Raw genomic sequence first — 25,002 nt, 5'->3', positions numbered from 1 at the left:
GGTGTTTGATGAACACCACAGATGAAATGTCATCACATGATTCGATGGGTCTTCACCTAGATTTCCATTAAATTTAGGAATATCTGACGGAAGTTTATGCGGAATCGCTGGCCACCAAGGGGTGTAAGCAATTGGATCGTTCGTTAGCCGATTTAGATTTGCTAACTCTAAAGTTGCCACGAAGGGTAAATGTTGATTCAGGTTTGGCGTCGCATACCTAGGATAAGATGGAATTGCCTGAGCAGTTGGTCTTTGCATACCAGCATAATGCATTTTATGCTGGTAACTTTGGTAAGGTTGACGGGCATAACCATTGTAGAATGGTTGATTTTGACCGTTTTGAATATACGGCTGCCCATTATTTGCAAAGATTTGTTGCTTAGATCCTTGGTATACTTGTTGGAATTGCGGTTGTTGGTATTGCACCAGCCATGGTTGTGAAGCCATGTGCTGTTGTCCAATACTGGCCGTTTGACCAAGATGAGGGGTAATTGTACCCATCTAGGCCTGTGTCATTCCACTAGTTGGCGATTGTGGTTGAGTCGCAGGGACAAGAGGCTGTTGCATTACAACCTGAGAAACCCGAGGTTGGCATACAACAGGTAACGCTTGTACTTGCGACACCGTCACAATAGCCGGCGTAGTTGGTATATTTGACATAGGTAAACATTGTTGCGTCGAATATACAACTCTTCGTTGTTGAGGCGGTATTGGCACCCAACCGCTAGATGTAATTCCAGCATAACCAGAATTTTGTTGTGAACTCACGTATGGTTATCCTCCCGGAGAAGACAATGAAAGGGTATATTGCCCCCCATACGGCGTAATCCGGTACTCAAAGGAATTGTTTGTCCTTTAGAACCGGACTGCCCAAATTGACACCCTAAAGGATCAATTTGCTGAGACTCAACATAAGATTTCCTTGATACTATTCTGGATGAACAAACAGGAATGGACCATACTATCGAAATAGCCCCTGAGTGGGCCCCTTCTAGCGATTGAGATCTAGTTGGGATAGATGGTATGTCGGCGAACATTGTTGGAGTGACAGCAGGAAGTTCTGTCGTCGCTGTGTCAGATGACACAGTCCTAGATGTCGATGGTTGTTCAGACATTTCTAGTCTATCCAAAAGATTTCCTAGTGATTCTATAGGAGCTTCCAATGATGGTAGACTAATTTCTAATGAAGAAGGATATAGAGTGATCCCGACTCCAAATCGCGATGGAGTACTAGATGGAGGATCCTCCACAATCTCTTCTATAGCAATCAGACCAGGTGGAAGAGGTAGACCGTCAGGTCCGTAAAATATTTCTGGTGCCAAAGAAGGTATAGAATCTACAACGACAGATGTTTGGGGAATAACACCTTCTGAATCAACTGTAGATGGAGTTGGTTCAGTAATACAAGTGTTTACCTTCACACTAGGATCAGTTCTACTATCCTTTGGTGGCTGCTGAACTTCTTCTGTAAAGGCAGGGATACCAGAAATGTTTGGAGTAACCAGAGTCTCCGAAGGTGTTGGAACACTTGTTCTAACTTTACCAGGGGATTTGGAACCAGTTAAATGAGTTCGCTTTGTGCGTAATAGTTTCGATTCTGGAGACAAAGACGGTTGACTCGTAAGCCTCCGCGAAGGACGAGGTTTCAATTGACTTTCTTCCACGATTGCAGATTACTCGATCAACTAAGAATAAAGGGGAAATATGTTTCCGAATTAAATGAATTTTAGACGCTTTGACACAACTTGTTTTTTCAATTTTTAAGAGTTGAGAAAAAACAAAAGATGACTCTAGTCGCCTTCGATTTTTAATGAGCCTGAAGTGACAAGTGCTCAGATGGACGTTTTCCTTTAAGGAGTCTGAAAAGGAATGAAAGAGACTGCTCTGGAAATCTAGACAGAGGGATTACCCAACCAATCACAAAACTGCAGAATACTTTTTACGGTATGGCAGTCAATCTTCCTGAATGTTGTGTTTAGTGGCTTGCGATCGGTAGGGCGGCAGACACGGCTTCCTATGGATAAAGGATAAAGCCTATTGTGGTCTCCCAATATATACTCGACGGTACATGGGAGCACAAGTCCATACTGGCACTTATCATCTCAAAGTGGAGGAATCACCCAACCAACAATGAAAACAATAGTTACCAGGCTTTACAACGCCGGAATACGTCTCTAGCCTAGACTTCTAACTGTTGTGTGTTAGGTTCCAAAGCATTTTTAGATTCATTAAATTTATTTTACAGTTGATCTTTCTTAAGAAATTTTCCTTTCAGGTTCACCGCGTGATGTAGATGTACAATTCCTAAAATGAAATCTAAGATGATAAACAATCGTTTAATCTTCTTTTTGCAAGGAAAATCCTAGCTACTAAGGAAAGAGAGATGATATTCTTTCAACATAGAGCAGAGACCACACAATATATGCACCTTCCTAAATCAAACCAACAAACAGTCTAAATGCAAATGTACATGCATGTATTTTTTTTCAACCTTCTTAATGTGTGAATGATAAAAGGAAAGCTAAGCACAAATCTGAATTATTTTTCAAAGCGACATTACTAACAAGTTTCTTCTCAAGACAAAATGAAGACAATGATGACACTTTGCGAATTGGAATTGAAAACTTGCTTTCGACACTTGAAAAATTACTAATTCAAATCAAATACAAGAGTAATAGTGTAATCGACTATCAAGAACAATCGGATTCTCTTCTATGACTGAAAACGACACTTGCGACACTTTCAAATCAAGAAACGACAGTTCAATTACGCTACTTCTTTGTAAAAGAGAACTGAAAATGGCTCAAAATACATAAAAACATTTACAGTTCTTTGCACAATGGAGGCGGAATAATGGCAAGGAAGGGGGTTTCAACAGAGGTGTACTGACTATAGGCAACAAAACTCCTGAATAGAGCTGAAAAGAGTGAACACAGAAACCAAAATCTGAGAGCAGAAGAGGCCTTGTCTGATCAGTGCACCTGTAACACAGGGAAAAAGAGATGCAGTGCACCTACTACACTCGGGGAGTGCGATGCATCGAGAATCCAAAGAAGAGATAGTGTGATGGCCCAGGGACGAGACTTCAACTGGGTTCCAGGTCACAGTTGGTAGCGCAGTTTAGGGATTTAGGCCGAGCAAGTGGTAATCAGTAAATCAATCACAGGGGTAGATCTAAAGAGGTTACTAGAGCCACCACAAGGGCAATTAGAGATCTTGTAAATCAATTGTTCAGTTCATAAACAAAACCTGGAGATAGACTGAAGTAGCATTGATCTACTTTGCACTTGCATAGCAAATGCAGTTTGAAGGCTAGCTGGCTTGACTTTAGGCTCTGTCTGTAAGTTTGTAAAGTAAACAAATGTAGATGAACAAAAAATCTATTCGCTCCCGAGTGGAGTCGCCATTTTTTTATCAGGAAAACTAGTGTCTATGCAGAGCTGTTAGTCCCACTAAGGCTGGTAGCTACCTTAGAAACAAACAAAATAAAACCACTTTCATTTTCCTTTATGAAAAATAGATAAGAGGGGAACAAAGGAGACCAACCTCTGTCTTGCGCTTGGTTCCTTGCTTGATTCCTCTCCTTTTTGATATATCTTTGTCACTCGCTTCCTCGTCTACCCAGCTTCAAAGAGCACCTGCAGAATCAAAGTAGCACAACACTATCCAAGAACATAGATCTATTATCATAAACAATATAGGACCAGATATATATTGACCACACACATGCATATATCATCAATCATACAAGAATGTGGAGGAAAACTTGAATAATTTTATTAATAATCAAGAATAGCAAAGAGGATTACAACCAATTGTTCTGACCCAACATCATCCTCTCAGCAAGAAAGCCCTTCTTCACCTCATGAAAAGCTTAGATCACCCAACACTATGATATTGCACCAAGAAACCAGCAGCACTTCCTTACAAGATACAAAATTCCAGCCTCCGGATCTCTGGGATGAGGGATACATAAATAGATGTTTGCAAGGGGGGTGAGTAAGCTTTTGAGATTTGATTAGTGTTCTCTCTCTGATAGTTCTTGATTCCACTTGGAGATTGATGATCTCTTACTCATCCCTGGGCGAATGCAGAGAGGCAAGTGTCACAAGAGAAGTTTCTAGAAGATTCCATGATCCTCCACCTTGCAGATTGACCCTGCCATTTGTCCACTCTCGCCCATCGCACCCCATAGAATGGCTTTTCAAGATGCATCGCACCTCCCGTGTGTATTTAGGTGGGATGCAGTGCATTTTGACCATGGAGCAAGTGAGATGGTCCAGTTTTGACCAGTTCTGAGCAGTTTTTCATGGAGAACTTCTGGGAGAAGATGTAATCAGTTGACCTTGTTCTTTTAGAGGTTGGAGCAACACTTTTAGGGACTTAAGAGTGCTTGGTTTATGGACATTTATGACTGGGGTTGCAGTGCCCAAAAATGTCTATAACAAGGACAGATAGGGTCAATAAATTTTAGCCTTTCAATTAGGATCTGGTTGTTAGGATGAACCAGTACTTATGTAATTTTCACACTATTGTAAGAGGATTTTGACTGTTGAAGAAATTTGGCTTTCTTAGAGTGAATCCAGTAAATTGGGAAAATTTAATTTCTGTGTATGTGAATGAGAAATTCCCTATCAAATCCCGAAGGATAATCTCTTTGGAAATCTCTGTGTTATTATGAAATTCGAAGTTTAATTGGTGTTCTATGAGATTGAATGAAATTGTGTTGACTCTGTTAAATTTCGTGTTTTCTTTTTAACTTAGTTTCTCATGAATTTTGACTGTGTGGAGCGGATGGTTGAGATCAGCCAAGGAAGACCAAGGATGCAGTGGCGTGAAGTTTTAATTTGGACTGTTAGATCTCGGTCAAGAAAAATCAACAGTGTTTGGGCGGAGGAAAGGCTATAAGTGGTAATTCTCCCGTTGGCTCCGATTCCATTCACCCAGTGACATGTAGTAGTGAGGAGAGAGAGGGAAACCACTTTTCAGGCAGATTTGGAGTGCGCATGTTAACAGGCTGATATGCGTGTGAGTCGTTAAATCTGGTGGAGCGAGATCGACGGTTGATAGACGTGGAGCAAGTTTCGAGATCGGGGAGCATTGTGACTATTGGATCTTGAATAGATCAATGGTGGAGAAGTGTTGACAAGGTTTTAGAAGGCGAATTTCAAATTTTATTAAACTATGGTTTGTGTTACCATCGGGTCCAGACTAGCGGAAGTTTAGAGGAGCTCTGCGACTTTTGTACGGGTCTGCTAACTTAGCGGAAGCTCAAAAGTTACCAGTGGATGACATAGAGCTCATTGAACCAACAATTACACCTACAAACAAAAGTAGAAGATATAATCTTACAATTTGGGAGATTAAAACTCCTGCCCACTCCCAACCCGCCGTCATTAGTGGTATCGGAGAAACCTGTTGACACTGAATTGAATCTCAAAAGCAAGAGAAGGAAATCGAATATGGCTTTCAGAGTTGGAAGAGGATGAGGATGTGGTAGAAGAGGACGACTAGTTTCAAATGCTAAGGTGATGGAAGCTATGGAACAGACGCAAGCTAGATTAGAAGCATTAACAGTAGGGAGAAATATAGATGATGGAGATGTTAGTTAACCTGAGGTTGAAACTGAAGAAGAGGAGGAAATTATAGCAGATACTCCTGAGATGAGATTCTTCTAATCAGTGTTGAGATCCATAACTAGGCCAAAAACTGAGGTTTCAATATATGTAGGAGGATTCAATATAGAAGAATTGATAGACTAGATTAATGGCATGGAGAAATTATTTGATTATGAAGAAATAGAAGATGAGAAGAAAGTAAAGTTTTTTGTCACCAAGCTAAAAGGACATGCAGCACTTTGGTGGGATGGAGTGCAGGCAGAAAGAAAGATTCTTGGCAAGTAACCAGTCAGAAATTGGAATAGGATGGTAACAAAGCTAAGAGGTAAGTTTCTACCAAGTAATTATCAGCAAACCTTGTTCAGACAGATGCAGAATCTTAGACAAAGGTCTATGACAGTGAGAGAATATATAGAGAATTCTATAAGGTAAGTATAAGAGCTAGACAAACTCAAGGTATAGATGAGAAGGTGGCTAGATATGTGAATGGTCTTAGGATGGACATTTAAGGTGAGATAAGTATAATGTCTCCTAAAACAATAGAAGAAGCTTATCAGGTTGTACTGAATGCTGAAGAAAAACTCATGAGGAATTAGTCTACCAGAGGAAGAGGTCATTTCCGAGGAAAGGGAAGTCAAGGTGGTAGAGGAATATCTATAGCACCTAGAGATGGAGCTAGGACCAACTCAAACCAGCATGCAACCACAGGAGGTGATGCAGGTCGCAGAGGGAGTTTTTCTAAAGGAAGAGGAAACAGAGGAAGAGGAAGAGAAGTAAGATGTTACAGGTGTAACAAACTGGGACACAGAGGTTTTGAGTGCCCAGAGTATGCAGGAACAAGTCAAAGGAATGTAATTGTTGCTCAAGTTGAGGAAGAAGCAATAGTAGTGATAGAAGAAGAAGATGTACTAGAGAAAGGAGGATATTTGGTAGTCAATAAAGTTTTGCTCAAGCCAACAAAGGAGATAGTTGAACCATCACAAAGGAAGACTTTGTTCAGAACAGTGTGTAAGGTTCAAGGGAAATGTTCTCAGATGATTATTGATAGTGGCAGCACTAATAATTTGGTCTCTACAGAAGTGGTAGAGAAATTGAATTTGAAGAAAATGAGACATCTAACACCTTACAAGGTGTCTTGGTTACAAAAGGGACATCAGTTGTTAGTGAATGAACAGTGTGAAGTGGAGGTGCGGTTGGTAAAATATAAGGATAAAATTGTATGTGATGTGATGCTTGTTAGCCCTGAAGTGAAACGTTGCTACTTTGAAGGCTAAAGAAGGGAAACGGTCTACTCTACTGTCATGGAGAAGTTCTCATATGGTCCATCACTTCACTTTTCTCACTCATCCACTCCCATTTTCATTCACTCTTATCCTAACCCAACCCTCACATCGGAACCAAACCCACTTTCACCTTGGCCCTACGTGAATTAATCCACTTTTTCCCCCATGCACTAATGCAGGAAAAACCCCTGAAAACCTTACCTTTCCATCCATATGCACCTTTTGCACATTTCCCGAGGACATCCCCTACCTCCATGTCCCCCCGCTGTCGATCTTCCCACTGATCAGACAGCCCGCGCTTCACCTGACCGACTCTACATGCTCGATCAATCATCACCATTAGATCACTTCTACTAGATCTGACGGCTATCGCGCATATCGCTCGAGAAACAAGCGAGAGGGATACCCACATAATAAAGGCAGTTTCCTCTCTCTCCTTCGCTGCTACGTGGCGCCCTATGAATGGAATCGGGTGAGTTTCGACCTTTACCGCTTACCACTTGATGATCGCTCGATAGAAACCATTCCTACTCAAATGAAACTACTCTCGGGCATTATCCTTCGAGCACCTCTTACGCTTGATAACCGTTCGATCTATCCATCAAAGATCTGATGGCTCGGACTTATTCCGCTCCCGCCACGACTCCAAGCCTCCAACGATCAATCTCCTCCATCCATTCCTCCCAATCCAATGGCCCTTGTTCATGATCACCACAGTTCGTCCTCTGCCGCCCGACCAAAGTCCTGACCATCGATCCATCCAATCCAATGGCCCATATGCCTCCGTACCCTGCTTCCCATCAGTCATCCTATGAGGAAAGTTGTTGGCTCTGTCAGTGTTTGTGACAGTTAGATAGTTGAACTGAAATAATGGAAAACAGTGCCAAAAGGGAAAAAACAACAACACGATGCAGCCAAACCCGCAGAATTGATCATGGAGCATCACTGGCATGAGTGAACTACATTACAGCATGGAAAAATTACTAGAATTTGGTTACTGTGTCTGTTAGGAAAAGAGACCTCTGAGGCCATGTTTGCCTAGTTATGGCATCAAGTAGTTAGAAGACAGAGGGGATAGATTAAAACACCTCAAGCCTTAGAGGGTTCGAGAGCTTTGTAAAAGCCTATAAATGGCTGAAAGTTAGAAGAAACAAGGGTTCAAGTTTTGCAGACTATGGAGACTCTAGTCCTCTAAGCTTGTCATCTTCATTCCAACAATATAAGCTTATTTTTCTGTTATATGTCCAATTCCCATTTTCTCATCTGTTCTAAGCTTGGACTTGAATAGGTTATTCATGTTTTCTTCTGTGTCTAATGCCAGATAACTGTCATCTTATCTCTACATTGATAAATTAGATTTTCAAGCTTCATTTACTTTCTGTAGCTAATCATTCATATGTGTTTATGTATGCATCTACTGGTATAGTCAGTATTCTCCATCTATCCATTGAATCTATAAACTATTGAGCATCAGTGGTCTAAAGCCTTGTAAAGCTGATGTTTTTCATGCATGTCTTGAGTGGAAACAGTCATCTGACTTGATACAAACCATCATCCATTCTAATAGTTCCGAGAACAATATTGAAGATTTATATGTTACCAGGCATCTCCGAGCTACAACCTAGGAGAGTCTCTTGGAGTGATAACATAATTGGCACTGTTTCCGTGGAGAGGAGACTGAAGCTTAGCTTCCTTAGGAGACGACACAGATCCAACTTTGATGATAGACAAACTTTGGGAACTTTTTCCATTGTAATCATCTATCTAGTGACTCTACTGGAGGACAATCCTATTGGTGACTCCACTCCATATTTCTGGCTCAATTGGTGAGGCATACTTGGAGAAATCCTTAGAAGCCACAAGCTGACCCAGTATCTAACCCTAAAAAAATCATCAAAGAAAGAAAGGCATTGCAAAAAGGATCATCAGGTTTAGGTAGTTCTAAACAATATCCTATATCTCTTCAAGAAAATCCTATAATAGAACAAATACATGTTGAGAGTATAGCATCTAATACTAGCAATGAAGAAAAAATCTCAGAGATTCATAGAGCTGCTTATTCTTTAGGTTCTTCTTTCATTGTAAGCCCAAAGGAAACCTCTCCTCCTATCCATCATACTCCTTTAGTCCTATCAGTCACCCCTCAACCCTCTACCATTCAAACTTCCAGTACCCTTATAGCCACCACAGTTATGGCATCACCTACCAAAATGGAAAGAATCATAGCTATTAGGTATGGACCTCTAGTACTGCCCACTCCTTTGAATTCCATGCTTATTGGAGAGTATCATAAGTATATGCCTAATTTCACTGGGACTGAAGGTGTTACAGCTAAGGAAAATCTTGAATCATTCTATAGCTATGTTGATAACCTGGACATTAGTGAAGATGAAGTATGGATGAGAGTCTTTGTCCAAAGTCTAGATGGAGAGGTTAGAAAATGATTCAAAGAAATGACCCCAAGGACTATAGCAGATATTGAGGCTTTAGATGATGCATTCCTAAATCATTGGGTGGATAAGAAGGATCTCCTCTACTACCACACTGAGTTTGGGAACTTACACTGGAAAATGGTGAGTTGTTTTCTGATTTTAATAAGAGGTTTAACCGCATGTACAGCAAAGAGGAAAATGGTGAGTTGTTTTCTGATTTTAATAAGAGGTTTAACCGCATGTACAACAAGATACCAGCAGAAGTAAAACCCAGTACTATCTATGCTAAACTCACCTATGCCAGTGCCTTTGATTCTGACTTCTATCTACTATTGAGGGAGAAGCGATGTGCTACTTTGGTTGATATGTAGGATGCAGCCTGGGAAGTAGAATCAAACATCTTGGCTATATAGAAGCTCAAGGGAAATGTTGACAGGAGGAGACAAAGAGGCAAATATTCATCATCTTCAGATCCCAATATCAATAAAATGACCAAGATGATAGAGTCATTGGCCTCTGAAATCTCCAAATTAAAGGTTGAGCAGCACCCTAGGAAAGGAAGAGTTCCTAATACCTTTGCTCCTAGAAATCCAAATCCATATAGAAGAGCTAATGAGCAATTGCAGATTCTGCAAAGAAGAAAATATGCCAATGAATACCAAAGGGTGAAGACCCCTTTCTAGAATGTAGTCATGTAAGAAGAGTAGTTTGAAGAAGATGATGAGATCCATTATCTAGAAGACAAAGGCAGTGCCTCCTTTTTGACTTCAGCTGCCTATGAAAAGTCATTATTCAATGACCAGATCCACCAAGAATGGGATGGTGAAGCTGTTCTGCAAACTTCTGATCAAGACAGATATAATCTGAGGTCGAAGATGAATAATGCCAAGGAAACTCCTGTTCAAAAAGCTATTGTCCCTGCAATATAGCAAGCTAATAAGCAGAAGCGATCGGTAGTTGATCCCATCATCCTCAAAGCTCCAGCTCACTAGGTAAGAGGCCATGACAAGTCTCCTTCTCCATTCAGTTTCTAATCAGAAATTCAAAAGCTAAGAATACCTATACCTCTTATTGAACTAGTGAAGAATAAGTCCTTCAAGAGATCTATCCATGAGGCCCTTGAGCCTAATGCCATCCAAGCCTCCACTGACTATGTAAATATGCAAGATGACAAACCAGTTATTGTTCTTAGCCCAATGATTGAAAACTATGAAGACAACTCCCCATCATTCTATGTATCTTTGGCTATTCATGAAAAAATCCTTCACAACTACCTTCTAGACACAGGAGCCAGCAATAATCTAATGCCCAAGGCTATCATGGATGAGTTGGGTCTTGACATTACTAAGCCTTATCATGACCTATTTTCTTTTAACTCTAGAAAAGTGAAATTTTTGGGATTAATCAAAGACCTAGCCATCACCTTGTCTCAGCTGCCCATGAAGAGCATGATGATGGATATTGTGGTAGCAGATGTACCCCCCAAGTTTGGCATGTTTCTTTACAGAGGTTGGATAAAGAGACTAGGTGGAACATTGCAAATTGATTTTTCCTATGCTACTGCCCTAGTTTTTTGAGGTGAGAGTAGGAGATTATAGAGAGAAGCTCAGTTGGCTTATATCATCAGTGATGAAAGGAATCCCACTAATCATCCCATCTATGCTGTGGACACTGATTTTGGAGCCTGTGTTCTTCAGATTGAAGAATCCCAGTTGGCCTCCATGCAGCTTAGGAAACCGATTTGCCAGATCACAAAGGAAGAAGGCGCACAAATTTGGGACATGTTCTTTGATGGAGCTTGCTCTAAGGAAGCTGCAAGGGAAGGTGTAGTCCTTGTGTCGCCCACACACGAATGCATTCATTTATCTTTCAAGTTGACTTTTCAGGTCACAAATAACATAGCAGAGTACGAAGCCTTGATATTGGGCTTAAGCATTGCTAAAGAAATGGGCATCAAAGGTCTAAAGGTGTTTGGAGATGCAGACCTTATCGTTTAGCAGGTCAACAAAACTTTCCAAGCAAAGCATCCAAGGCTGAAAGCATACAGAGATGGGGTATGGAAGCTTAAGGATTTTTTTAATACTTTCAACATTTCTTACATCCCTAGAATGAAGAACCAACTTGTTGATTCCCTTGTTGTGTCTGCTAGCACATTTTTTCCTCCTTTGCCTCATAAATTGACTTATGAAGTTCAGGTGTAATACAGACCATCTTTGCCTGACAATGTCAAACGCTAGAAAGTTTTTAAGATGATGATGAAATTAATAGGTTTTTACAAGTCATTGATGAATTTTCTAAAATGCACATCGACCAAGAAAATGAAACCATTGAAGAATGCAACTAGTCCAAGCTAAACGACGGGATTGGTGAGGAGAGCATTGTTTAGCTGCCCAGTAACCATATACCCAAAGGATTGGTACCCCCAAAGAAGTTTTTTGATCATAATGACATACCTTATAAGCCTGCCAAAAAAGAAAATGAGTCTGTTATTCATAAACATAATGTAGGGAGTCCAACCCATCCAAAGCACATAAATTTGTCCACTCACTTGTCTTCTACCCAAAGTTCCAAGAATTGCACCTTGATGAAACAATTTGCTGGTATTTTTGCTTAGGAATACAGTGATGTTAAGACCTATGACACCAACATCATTCAACACAAGATTCCGCTAGAAAAGAAAACCATCCCCTTTAAGCAAAAATTAAGACCTATCAGCCCTCTCTTATTGCCTTTGATTGAAAAGGAAATCAAGAAGCTGCTGGATGCGAAGATCATAGTTCCCCTAAGGTATTCAAGGTGGATAGCTAACCTTGTGATAGTAAGAAAGAAGAATGGAGAAATCAATGTTTGTGTCGACTTCAGGAATCTGAAAAAATGCTCTAAAAAGGACAACTACCCCTTGCCTAAGATGGAACACTTGCTGTAAAAAGTTTTAGGAGCTAGAGTCATGTCTTTCTTAGATGGATTTTCATGTTACAATCAAATTTTTGTACATTCAGAAGATCAGGAAAAAACCACCTTCACTACTCCTTGGCGCACTTTCATGTACTGCAAAATGCCTTTTGGACTGATGAACGCTGGGGCTACTTTCCAGAAGGCCATGGGCATAGCCTTTGTGGGAGAAAAGGACAAGTTTTTCCTTATTTACCTTGATGACATAACAGTCTTTTCTAGTAGTCACAAGGACCATTTATAGCATTTGAAGATGGTGTTTGTAAAGTGCAAATAGTTTGGTATTTCTGTGAACCCAAAGAAGTCATAGTTTGCTCTAGAAGAAGGAAAACTTCTGGGACATATTGTTTTTGTTGAAGGTGTGAAGATTGACCTAGCAAGAGTTCAACCAATTCAGACATTGTCCATCCCAAGGTCAAAAAGGGACATTCAGTCCTTCCTAGGTAATATTAACTTTGTAAGGAGGTTCATTTCAAAGTTTGCAGAGCTAGTGAAGCACATCACTTGCATGCTGAAGAAAGGATCAGAAATAAAATGGATAGATGTTGCAAGAAGCTCTTTTGAAGGCATCAAACAAGATATCATGGAAGCTCCCACTCTAATCAGCCTAGATTACACCAAGGAATTTTATATCTTCTCTTTTGCCTCTTATGATACACTTGCAGCAGTTCTATTGTAGAAAAATGATGAAGGTGTAGAGCACCCCGTGGGCTTTTTCAGCAAAAATCTGAGGGATGTTCGACTAAGGTATGGCCTGATTGAAAAACAAGCTTATGCTCTCATAAAATCTTTAAAGCCATTCAGATTTTATATTTTGCATTCCAAAGTGGTTGCATACGTACCTTCAGCCTTAGTAAAATATTTCCTAACCCAGCCAGATATTGATGGAAAGAGAGCTAAATGGATTGCAAAATTCATAGAGTTCAACATAGAGGTGAAGCCCACCAATCTTGTTAAAGGTCGGGGCTTGGCTAAGCTTATTGCTGAGGAAAATTGCAGTTTGCTAGACATAAATTGCATGGCTTCAAATTCAAGTGGTAAGCGGACAAAGGAAGTAGCAGTAGAGCGAGAGTAGAATCAGTCTTGGGCTAAAAATCTAGCCACTTGTGAATGGTATTCTAGCATAGTTCATTTTTTGCAGAAGCTAGAAGTCCCTCCAGGACTTAGCTCGAGTAAAGCCCGGGCCATTAAGCTCAGATCAGCCAAATTCTACATTAATGAAAACCTACTCTATTGGAAAGACCCATCAGGAACCCTCTTTAGATGTCTAGATAAAGGACAATCAGTGGAATTCATGCACCAGTTCCATTCTAGCATCTGTGGAGGGCATCATTATTGGAAAACCACAGCCCACAAGATCCTGAGAGTTGGGTATTATTGGCCTACTCTGTTCTCTGATGTGTGTTCTTTTGTGAGGTCTTGTGACAAATGTCAGAGGTTTGTAGGAAGACAACAACTAAAATCTCTGCCCTTGAAGCCAATACACACCAATGGTCCCTTCCAGCAATGGGGCTTGGACTTTATAGGTGAGATCAATCCACATTCCAGTGGCCAGCACAAATGGATCTTGGTAGCCACTAATTATTTCACCAAGTGGATTGAGGCTATACCCACTAAGAATGCTAATCATCAAGTTGTCATAAAGTTCTTGAATGAGAATATTTTCACTAGATTTGGTTGCGCAACCAAACTAGTCACTGATAATGTAGAAGCTTTCAAGGAAAAATAATTGGTGGACATGACTGAATCCATGGGCATTCAATTGGTGCATTATACCTCATATTATCCTCAAGGCAATGGCCTGGCAAAATCATCTAACAAGAGTCTTGTAAAGATAATCAAAAAATTGTTGGAGGACAACAAAAAGAGCTGGGATTCCAAGTTGAAGTTTGCACTGTGGGCTGATAGAGTTACCAACAAGAAGTCCATAGGAAATTCTCCATTTAAGCTGGTTTATGGCGTTGATGTTGTTTTTCCTATCCAGTTGATCCTCCCTGTGGTCAAACTCTTGCAAGAAGAACAGGATGAAGAGAATGAAATGGTGAGGAGAATGGGTAACTTGATTGAATTACAGTAGATTCGAGAACAACTAGCTGAGAAGTCAAGAATTCATCAGAAGAGATCAAAGAAAAGTTTGATAGAAAAGAAAAGATGGACAATTTTTAGGTTGGTGACTGGGCTCTCAAATGGGATGAATTAAAGGAAAAGAAGGGCAACCATGGTAAATTTGATGCCTTATGGATAGGACCATTTATCATTGCCCAAGTTCAGATGAACAATACTTTCATTCTGAACAATCTAGAGGGGGAAGGTGTTTTTGATGGCCCAGTCAATGGGTAGTTTTTGAAACTTTACTTCATATAAGGCTTTGAGGCCTTAATATTTTAATAGGTTTTTCAGTTTTTTTTTTTATGCAAATAAACTCCATGCCCAATTGAACACTAGGAGATAAATTGTTTTGGTTGTTACTGGCAAGGCAGTAGTCTATAGTTCTTGAGACCTTGTAGGGAGGCTTTCATCCCCAGAAGGAGCCAGCGTTAGCCCTGAAGTGCAGCATTGCTATTTTGTAGACTAAGGAAGGGAAAGGGTCTGCTCTTCTGTCATGGATAAGTTCTCATCTGGTCCATCACTTCACTTTTCTCACTCATCCACTCCCATTTTCATTCACTCTTATCCTAACCCAACCCTCACGTCAGAAACAACACACTTTCTCCTTGGCCCCACATGAATTAATCGACTTTTGCACCCATGCACTAATGTGCAGAAAATTCTCGAAAACCTTACCTTTCCATCCATATGCACCTTTTGAACATTTCTCGAGGACATCCCATACCTCTGTGACCACCCGTCGTCGATCTTCCAACTGATCGGACAGTCCGCGCTTCACTCGACCAACTCTACATGCCCAATCAATCATCACTTTTAGATCACTTCCGCCAGATCTAACAGCTATCACGCATATCGCTCGGGCAACAAGCGAAGGGATACCCACCTGATAAAGGTGGTTTCCTCTCTCTCCTCTGCTGCTACGTGGCGCCCCGATAAAGGGCTTCGACCTTTACCACTTATTGCCCTATGACTGCCCGATAGAAACCATTCCCACTCAAATGAAACCGCTCCCCGGCATTATCCTTTGAGCACCTCCTCCGCTCGATAGCCATTTAATCTACCCATCCAAGATCTGACGACTCGGACTTATTCTGCTCCTGCCATGACTCCAAGTCTCTGACGATCGATCTCCTCCATCTGTTCCTCCCGATCCAACAACCCTTGTTCATGATCGCCACAGTTCATCCTACACCAATAGACCAATGTCCTAACTATCAATCCATCCCATCCATCAACCCATATGCCTCCGTACCCCGCTTCCCATCAGTCACCCTGTGAGGAAAGTTGTTGGCTCTGTCAGTGTTTGTGACAGTTGGACGATTGAATTGAAATAATGGAAAACAGGGACGAAAGGGGAAAAACAACAATACGATGCAGCTGAACCAGTAGAATTGATCATGGAGCATCACTGGCACGAGCGAGCCACCTGATAGCATGGTGAATTTACCAGAATTTGGTTACTATGTGTGTTAGAAAAAGAAACCTCTGAGGCCATGTTTGCCTAGTTATGTCATCAAGTAGTTAGAACACAAAGGGGATAGATTAAGACACCTCGAGCCTCAGAGGCTTCGAGAGCATTATAAAAGCCTATAAATGGCTGAAAGTTAGAAGAAACAAGGGTTCAACTTTTGGATACTGTGGAGACTCTGCTCCTCTAAGCTTCTCATCTTCATTCCAGCCATATAAGCTTCTTTTGTTGTTACATGTTCAATTCCCATTTTCTCATCTGTTCTAAGCTTGCACTTGAATAGCTTATTCATGTTTTCTTTTGTGTCTAATGCCAAATAACTGTCATCTTATCTCCACGTTGATAAATTAGATTTGCAAGCTTCATTTACTTTCTGTAGCTAGCCATTCATATGTGTTTATGTATGCATATGCTGGTATAGTTAGTATTCTCCATCTATCCATTGAATCTATAAACTATTGAGCATTAGTGGTCTAAAGCTTTGTAAAGCTGAGGGTGTTCATGCATGTCTTGAGTGAAAACAGAGTTGGAACAATCATCTGACTTGATCCAAACCATCATCCAATCCAATAGTTCCGAGAACAATATTGAAGATTTATATGTTACCAGGTATCTCCGAGCTACAACCTAGGATAGTTTCTTGGAGTGATAACAATGCCTATGGATGTGTGTCACATATTTCTTGGGAGACCTTGGCAATATGATAGAGGAGCTATGAACGATGGGAAAAGAAACACCTACAAGTTTGGTAAAGATGGTGTCAATCATACATTGCTGTCTATGGAAGAAGAGGATGTGTCATGAAAGAAGACAATCCAAAAACTTTATTACTAGGAGGAAAGGAATACTTACAGCAGATTAAAGAAAATGAGGTAAATTTTGCTATAATTTGCAAGCCCAAGGTAATAATGACTTCTACTAAAGTTTCTGATTTACCCATTGAAATTCAAGAAATGTTGGACAACGATTGTGATATCACTGTTGATGATTTTCCTAATGAGTTACCACCCATTAGAAGGATTAGTCATCATATAGATTTGATTCCAGGAGCAAATCTATCAAAAAAAGTAGCTTAGAATGACTCCCACAGAAAATGAAGAGGTTAGAAAGTAGGTTCAGGAACTGCTTGACAAGAGACTGATCAGAGAAAGTTTGAGTCCTTGTGTAGTACCAACAGTGTTGAGTCCAAAGAAAGATGGAGGCTAGAGAATGTGTACTGATTCAAGAGCCATCAATAAAATCACAATAAAGTACAAATTTCCTTTATAGAATTGAAGATTTGATGGATTTTTTGAGTGGATCAAAGTATTTTACAAAACTAGATCTTAAGAGTGGGTATCATCAAATAAGGATAAGACAAGGGGATGAGTGGAAAAATGCTTTTAAGATAAATGAAGGGTTGTATGAATGGAGAGTAATGCCTTTTGGGTTGTCAAAAGCACCAAGTACATTTATGAGACTCATGAATGAAGTTCTTAAGGATTTTATTGGTAAATTTGTAATAGTATATCTGGACGATATATTAGTTTACAACAGGTCTAAGGAGGAGCACATGAGACATCTAAATTATGTCTTACAAAGGTTACAACAAGAGAAATTATTGCTAAATTTGAAGAAATGTTCATTCATGAAAGAGGAATTAGTGTATTTGGGTTTTGTTATTTCCGTTCAAGGGTTGAAGATGGATCCAGAGAAGATCAAGGCAATCATAGAGTGGCCTTCACCTAAAAGTATTTTTGAGGTAAGAAGTTTTCATGGTCTTGCTAGTTTTTATAGGAAATTCATAAATAATTTTTGTAAGATCAATGCTCCTATTGTTGAGACTATAAAGAAGGATAAACAACCATTTAGATGGACTACTGAAGCAGAAAGGAATTTTTAGCTGTTGAAGAAGAAGATCACTGAAAAACCTATTTTGATTCTACCTGATTTTGGTAAACCTTTCCAAGTGAAACGTGATGCTAGTGGAGAAGCTATTGGATGTGTTTTAAGTCAGGAAGACAGACCTATAGCTTATTTTAGTGAAAATTTGAACGAGTCAAAGAAGAAGTATTCTTCTTATGATAAAGAGTTTTATGCATTTGTACAGTCATTGAAGAAGTGGAGACATTATCTAATGTCAAAAGAGTTCATACTTTATTTAGATAACGATGCATTGCAGTATATTATGCAACAACCAAAGCCTAACTAGAAACATGCCAAATGGGTAGAGTATCTTCAGGGCTTCCATTTTTTCTTGTAGCATATAAATGGCCAATCAAACAAAGTTGCAGATGCTTTAAGTAGGAGAAATACATTATTTCAAGAGAGTGAAATTCAAGTGTTGGGTTTTGATTTTCTTAAAGAATTGTCTAAGACAGATTTAGATTTTAAAGAAGCATTTGAAGCTTGTAAGAATCCTGTTTTGAAGGATAGAAATAAATGGTTGGATTATTTCTTACAAGATGGATTGTTGTTTAAGAGAAATCATATGTGCATACCAAATTTTTCTATGAGGGAGAACTTAATCAAAGAGAAACATAGTGGTGGACTTGGAAGACATTTTGGTATAGATAAGACTTATGAGCAATTGAATAGATTTTATTTCTGGCCAAAAATGAGATCTAAAGTGGAAAGGTATGTGAAAACTGACAAAGTCTATCAATATGCAAAGGGAAGAAGCCAAAACATAGGTTTGTATGTAATGTCTGTCAATATGCAAAGGGAAGAAGCCAAAACATAGGTTTGTATGTTCCATTACCAATTCCAGATAGGCCATGGGATATGTTAAGTATGGATTTTGTTTTGGGCTTACCAAAGACTCAAAGAGGAAATGATTCGATTTTTGTTGTAGTGGATAGATTTTCAAAAATGGCACATTTTATTCCATGTTATAAAACTAGTGATGCTACTCACATTGATAATTTGTTCTCCAAGGAGATTGTAAGATTTCATGGGTTGCCTAAGAGTATTGTCTCAGACAGGGATTCCAAATTTGTTGGACATTTCAGGAGGACATTATGGAAAAATTTGGGAACTAAATTTAGTTTCAGTTCTGCTTATCATCCACAGACTGATGGATAGACTGAAGTTGTGAACAAGAGTTTGGGTAATATTTTAAGGAGTCTTACTGGAAAAAATCCAAAGCAATGGGATCAAGTATTGGCATAGGCTGAATACGCATATAATGACTCACCTAAGAGGAGTACATGGCAAAGTCCATTCCATATAGTTTATGGAATGCATCCAAGAGGAGTGTCTAAGTTAGGAAACTTGGGAAAAGATCAGATGAGAAGTGTAGAGGGAGAAGATTTTGCTTCAGAAATACAGGCAATACATGAATAGGTGAAACAATAGCTACAAGATAGCAACATCAAGTACAAAAACATAGTAGACATGAGAAGAAGAGAAGTGAACTTTGAAGTTTGGGATTTGGTTTTAGAACACCTAAGGAAGGAAAGATTTCCAAAGAGGGAGTATAACAAATTTAAGTTCAAGAAAATTGGACCATCCAGAGTATTAAGGAAATTTTCTGCAAATGCATATGAAATTGAATTACCCCCTGATGTTGGAATATCTCCAATTTTCAATGTTGCTGATTTGTACAAGTATGAAAGTGAAATTGAAAATGATACAGAATAAGACCAAGAGACGCAGGAAATTGACTGGGTAAAATAGTTACCTACAACAAAGGAATTACAGCCGGAAAGTGCTCAAGAAAACTAGAGGACAGGAGTACTTTCAGTATTTGGCCAAATGGAAGGATTAGCCAATTGCTAAAGCTACTTGAGTAACAGAAAACATGCTACAAAAATTGGGCAGTTCTGTAGAAGAGCTCATGAACAGGAGCCGATGAAGAATTTTGTCCTCAGGAGTTCGATGTAGGAGCATAAGGCTTGAAGACAAATTCAAAGAATTATTCCAAAAATACAAAAAAATATTACAAGCAAAGGAGTGGGATCCTTTAGCCATCAATTTCCATGTTTTTCTAGTTAAGCATAGAGCTAGAATATAGGATTTGATCATGATGTAATAAATTTTAGTTAGTTAGCTGTAGTGGAGATTCTTGAGGAAAATGTCTCGTAGGGTAGATAGGGTCAATAAATTTTAGCCTTTGAATAAGGATGTAGTTGTTAGGATGAACCAGTACTTATGTGATTTTCACACTGTTGTAAGAGGATTTTGACTGTTGAAGAAATTTGGGTTTCCTAGAGCGAATCCAATAAATTGGAAAAATTTAGTTTCTGTGTATGTGAATGAGAAATTCCCTATCAAATCCCGAAGTATAATCTCCTTCAAAATCTCTGCATTATTGTGAAATTTGAAGTTTAATTGGTTTTCTGTGAGATTGAATGAAGTTGTGTTGACTGTGTTAAATTCCGTGTTTTCTTTTTAACTAAGTTTCTCATGAATTCTGACTGTGTGGAGCGGACATTAGAGATCAGCGAAGGAAGACCGAGGATGTAGTGGCGTGAAGTTTTAATTTGGACTGATAGATCTCAGTCAAGACAGGTCAATGGTGTTCGGGCGGGGGAAAGTCTGTAAGTGGTAATTCCCCTTTTGGCTCCGATTCCATACACGTAGTGACACATAACAGTGAAGAGAAAGAGTGAAACTACTTTTCGAGCGGATTTGGAGTGTGCAAGTTAACGGGCTGATATGCGTGTGAGCCGTTAGATTTGGTGGAGGAATATCGACGGTTGACAGACATGGATCGAGGTCGAGGAGCATTGTGACCGTTGGATCTTGAGTAGATCAATGGTGAAGAAGTGCCAATGATTTTTTAGAAGGCGGATTTCAAATTTTATTAAACTATGGTTTGTGTTACCATCGGGTCTAGACTAGTGGAGGTTTAGCAGAACTCTACGACTTTTGGAGTGGTCTTCTAACTTAGCGGAAGCTCGAAAGTTGTCAGTGGATGATAGAGAGCTCATTGAACCAACAATTACACCTGCAAACAGAAGTAGAAGATATAATATCACAATTTGGGAGATTAACACTCTTGCTTACACCTAGCCTGCCGTCACATAACCTGCTCTACTTCCATCTACTCCTGTTTCGCCTATAAAACATCTAGTTGTGAGGATAGTGTGCTCAAGATATTGGTCCTCAAGTTTTCCAGCAAGTTTCCAATTTCTTCTTTCATAACTCCACTGTTGGTTTTCTTGGGGGTTCAGATCTCCTGCCTATGCCTCGTAGACCCACGTGAACACTTAATGCACAATTCGTAGATGGTGTTCAAAAGTTCCAAAGATTCCTCCCTTAGTGCTCGAAGAAAAATTATCTTCAATATGTCCTTATCCAGATCACTATGGCCTGATCTCTACAATCTGTATTTCAAAAGTTCCACAAAGTCCTTCATGTTTTCATCCTCTTTCTGCATAATCTTAAATATTTCTTCCATAACATCTCAGGATTTGCAGTAGTCTTAATACTTTTCGAGGAAAATTGTCTTCATATCATCTCATCTAGTAATATATTTCCCTCCTAAAACAATGAACCATCTCAAGTTGTTCCCTTCAAAGTGGCGGGGAATATCTTCATTTTCTTAGCATCAGAAATATAATCATACCCTTCATAGACCACATCAAATTCAAACAGGAATGTGTTTGGATCTTCAAAAGAAAGACCTTGGAAATTAGGTAATGTTACCAAAGGAATATGCTTCATAGGTGCATCACCCCTGATATCTCCAATTGGGAACTAGCTCAAAGAAGTTGCAGGAGCCATGAATATATTCCAATATTCACTTGTAATATGAACATGTTCTAGTTGTTCTATAATGCATGATTGAGGTTGTTTGAGAGAACTTCCTCGATCAAATGGTGTAGAGAATTCCCTCAAGTCTTCTTCTTAAGAATTCACAATGTTCAGTTCCTCTGATCGACTTCTTGCTACTTCTCCTTCCCCAAATCATGCTTTTGTTATTGGGGGAGGTTCTAGTTGTGAAACTAAATGCCCTCTATATTTAATATGATATCTCACCCTAACAGCAACTCGCAATGATGCTCCTGACTCAGCCTTTGAAATTATCTCTTGGATGTAGGTAATTTTGCCTAGATCTTTCGTTCCTCTTTTTGGGGGTCTTCCTCTACCCCTTTTATTTGTATTCTTTTTCATGCAATCAAAAAATAAAAAGAAAACATTCAAGCAAATCGAAAGCTCAGGACCTGAAATAGGGTCAAAAAAACTTCCCTTCCCAGGATGAAAGAGTGGTTCCTATAAAAGAAACAAAAAAATCTAATTCTCAAGACCTGGAGAAGGGTGAAAAACTTCCCTCCCGAGGATGAGAGAGTGGTCCTATGGTAAATATTGGTCATAATTTCGTGCCTTCGATAGCCTCCCTGACAACAACACCAGAATGTTGGTGTTCAGTTATGAATCAGACAATTTACCCAATTCCACATTAGTTGTCAACCTGAGGCTTTGACTTGTTATTTCAAGGTTATCATGCAAGGTATATGTAGGCCACAATTTCCCTACCCAACATTGAACATTTAATAATTACATAACAATGTGTAAAAACAAGTAATAATTGTAACAACAATCAAAGACTCACATCAACACAATGATAAATCATTAGACAACAAGAAAATAATGCAACAGAAATAAACCTATGCACAAAACTAATCCAACAGTGTCTGGTCAAGAGCGAGGGCCCAACTCCTTGATCAGGGTTGCGGCAAGATCAAGAACTATAAAATGCTCAGAAGATCAGAAATTGCATTAATGAAAATAACATTACATAGGTCTATTGTTACAGCTCAGAATTCTCGTGTATCTCTCTTAGTCATGGCTTTCCAAGTCCTGTAACACTACTTATACATTTCACTTAACAACTGTCAATGCCTAAGATTACAACAGCTATATGCCTACAAATACAAAGAGATTATCAAGATACAACATAATATAAAGATAACATTTTCGCTGGTTGATAACTTGGACCACCATTGTAGCTAATATCCAATGATAGTGTTTCCAGCTCGATAATCATCATACACTGAGTAATAGTCTTGGTCATCATTCCTTTGAATCTACAGGGAAACTAAAGTTAGCAAATCACTTTGGGTAATAATTCCCTATGACTATGCTTCATCGATCAATAATTCACAAAAGCATGACAATAGGTGTAACTTTTTTGTTTAGAATACAAATCGACCAACAAGGACTTGAAATGAGTACAAGAAGGGGATAAAAAGGTGGGTAAAAAGTAGGCAAATTTAGCAACCAACAGGTTTCAAAATTTTTGAGGAATTTGATCATAAATCCAATGAGAAGTTGAAAGTGGGATTTTTGATTTTTTATGAATATGATATGTTAAAATGGTAGCAACTGGCACCTGGTTTAGAGTGCACTACTTTTTCATTGGACTATGCAGGGAAAGATGTGAAGTGGGAGATTTTATATCCAGAGTGGATTGATGAGGAGCAGCAATTTGAGGTGCCCAAGTGTCCCCATTTATCCATGCCAAAGGCTTCTAAACATCTGAAACTCGACGTGGTTGCCGCAAAGTTGCCTTGTAGGAAATGGGAGAACAATTGGTCGAGGGATGTTGCGCGTCTCCATCTGCAACTTGCAGCTGCAAATATGGTTGCATCAATGAAGGGGTCCAGAGTACATGTTATTCTTATAACAGAATGTTGGCCGATGTCGAACCTTTTTACCTGTAAGGATCTCATAGCCCACGAGAATACCACATGGTTGTACGAGCCCGACTTGAAAGTATTGAAGCAAAAGCTAAAACTCCCAGTCGGATCCTGTGAACTTGCATTGCCTCTTAAAAGCAAAGGTTAGATTGTAGAATTCCTTTTCCTTCCCCTCTCTAATCGCATGATCAGATCATGTTTTGACTTGTTGCTGCATTTTCATCTTTAACAAATTTTTTTATTTTTTATTTATTTATTTATTTATTTATTTTATTTTATTTTATTTTATTTTATTTTATTTATTTATTTATTTATTTTTTTTTTTTCAGATGAACAACTAGGAGATATTCGGGGAACCCTAAGCGTGAAGCATATGCTACAATTCTGCACTCGGCATAATTTTATGTCTGTGGGGCGATTGCAGTTGCTCAGAGCATTCGCCTAACAGGTTCTCACCGAGATCTAGTGATACTTGTGGATGGGACAATTAGTGCAGAGCACAGGGAGGGACTTCAAGTTGTAGGTTGGAAACTGCGGCAAATTGAAAGGATTAGAAACCCAAAGGCTGAGTGTGATGCATACAATGAATGGAACTATAGTATGTTCTGTCTTTCACAGCTTACAGACTACGACAAGATATTTTTTATTGATGCAAACTTACTTATCCTCAGGAACATAGATTTTATTTTTGGTATGCCAGAGATAACAACAACTGGAAATAATGCAACACTCTTCAACTCTGGTGTAATGGTAATAGAACCATCAAATTGTACCTTCCAGTTGCTCATGGATCATATCAGTGACATAGAGTCATATAATGGGGGTGACCAAGGATTCCTGAATGAAATATTTACATGGTGGCATCGCATGCCAAAACACATGAAATTTTTGAAACACTTATGGTCAAGTGACGCAGAAGAGAAGGAGCTTAAAACCTATCTCTTTGGAGCTGATCCTCCAATCTTGTATGTTCTGCATTACTTAGGAAAAAAACCATGGATCTTCTTTCGAGATTACGATTGCAATTGGAATAATGACCTTCTCCGAGACTTTGCTAGTGATGTTTCCCATGCTCGATGGTGGAAAGTGCATGATTCTATGCCTAAGAACCTACAAAAGTTTTTCTTGCTCCGTTCAAAGCAAAAAACTTCTTTGGAATGGGACAAAAGACAAATTGAAGCAGCAAAATTTCCTTATGGGCACTGGAAATGAAACATTAATGATACACATTTGAATATATCTAATGAAAGTTTTTGTTGTTGGGAGAGCATGCTATGGAATTGGGGTGAAGAAAACTACACAAAAAATGCCACTACTCAAACACCTGATGTAACAATTGCATTATAACCACATGTTTCTTGAAATGCTATGAAATACCTAAACGGAGAATTAATTCCTACTAATTTTGAAATTCTCTCCAATAAGCTACACGACACCCACTCTTCTTGAGCTCACTATACACAAAACATGAGTGTAAAATTAAAATTCATTGATTCATTATTATAACTATGTTTT

General features: G+C 39.2%; 1 pseudogene; it reads left to right on the top strand.

The window, feature by feature from the left end:
• The window catches only part of LOC149171702 (UDP-glucuronate:xylan alpha-glucuronosyltransferase 1-like), a 37,334-nt pseudogene extending 12,635 nt beyond the window's left edge, over positions 1 to 24,699 (top strand).
• The last annotated feature ends 303 nt before the right edge of the window (positions 24,700 to 25,002 follow it).

This window comes from Pinus tabuliformis, chromosome 4_2 (genome assembly GCF_031772625.1).
Source record: "Pinus tabuliformis cultivar Carrire ecotype Pingquan chromosome 4_2, CPIR1, whole genome shotgun sequence".
NCBI lineage: Eukaryota > Viridiplantae > Streptophyta > Pinopsida > Pinales > Pinaceae > Pinus > Pinus tabuliformis.
This window is presented reverse-complemented; position numbering and strand designations above follow the sequence as displayed.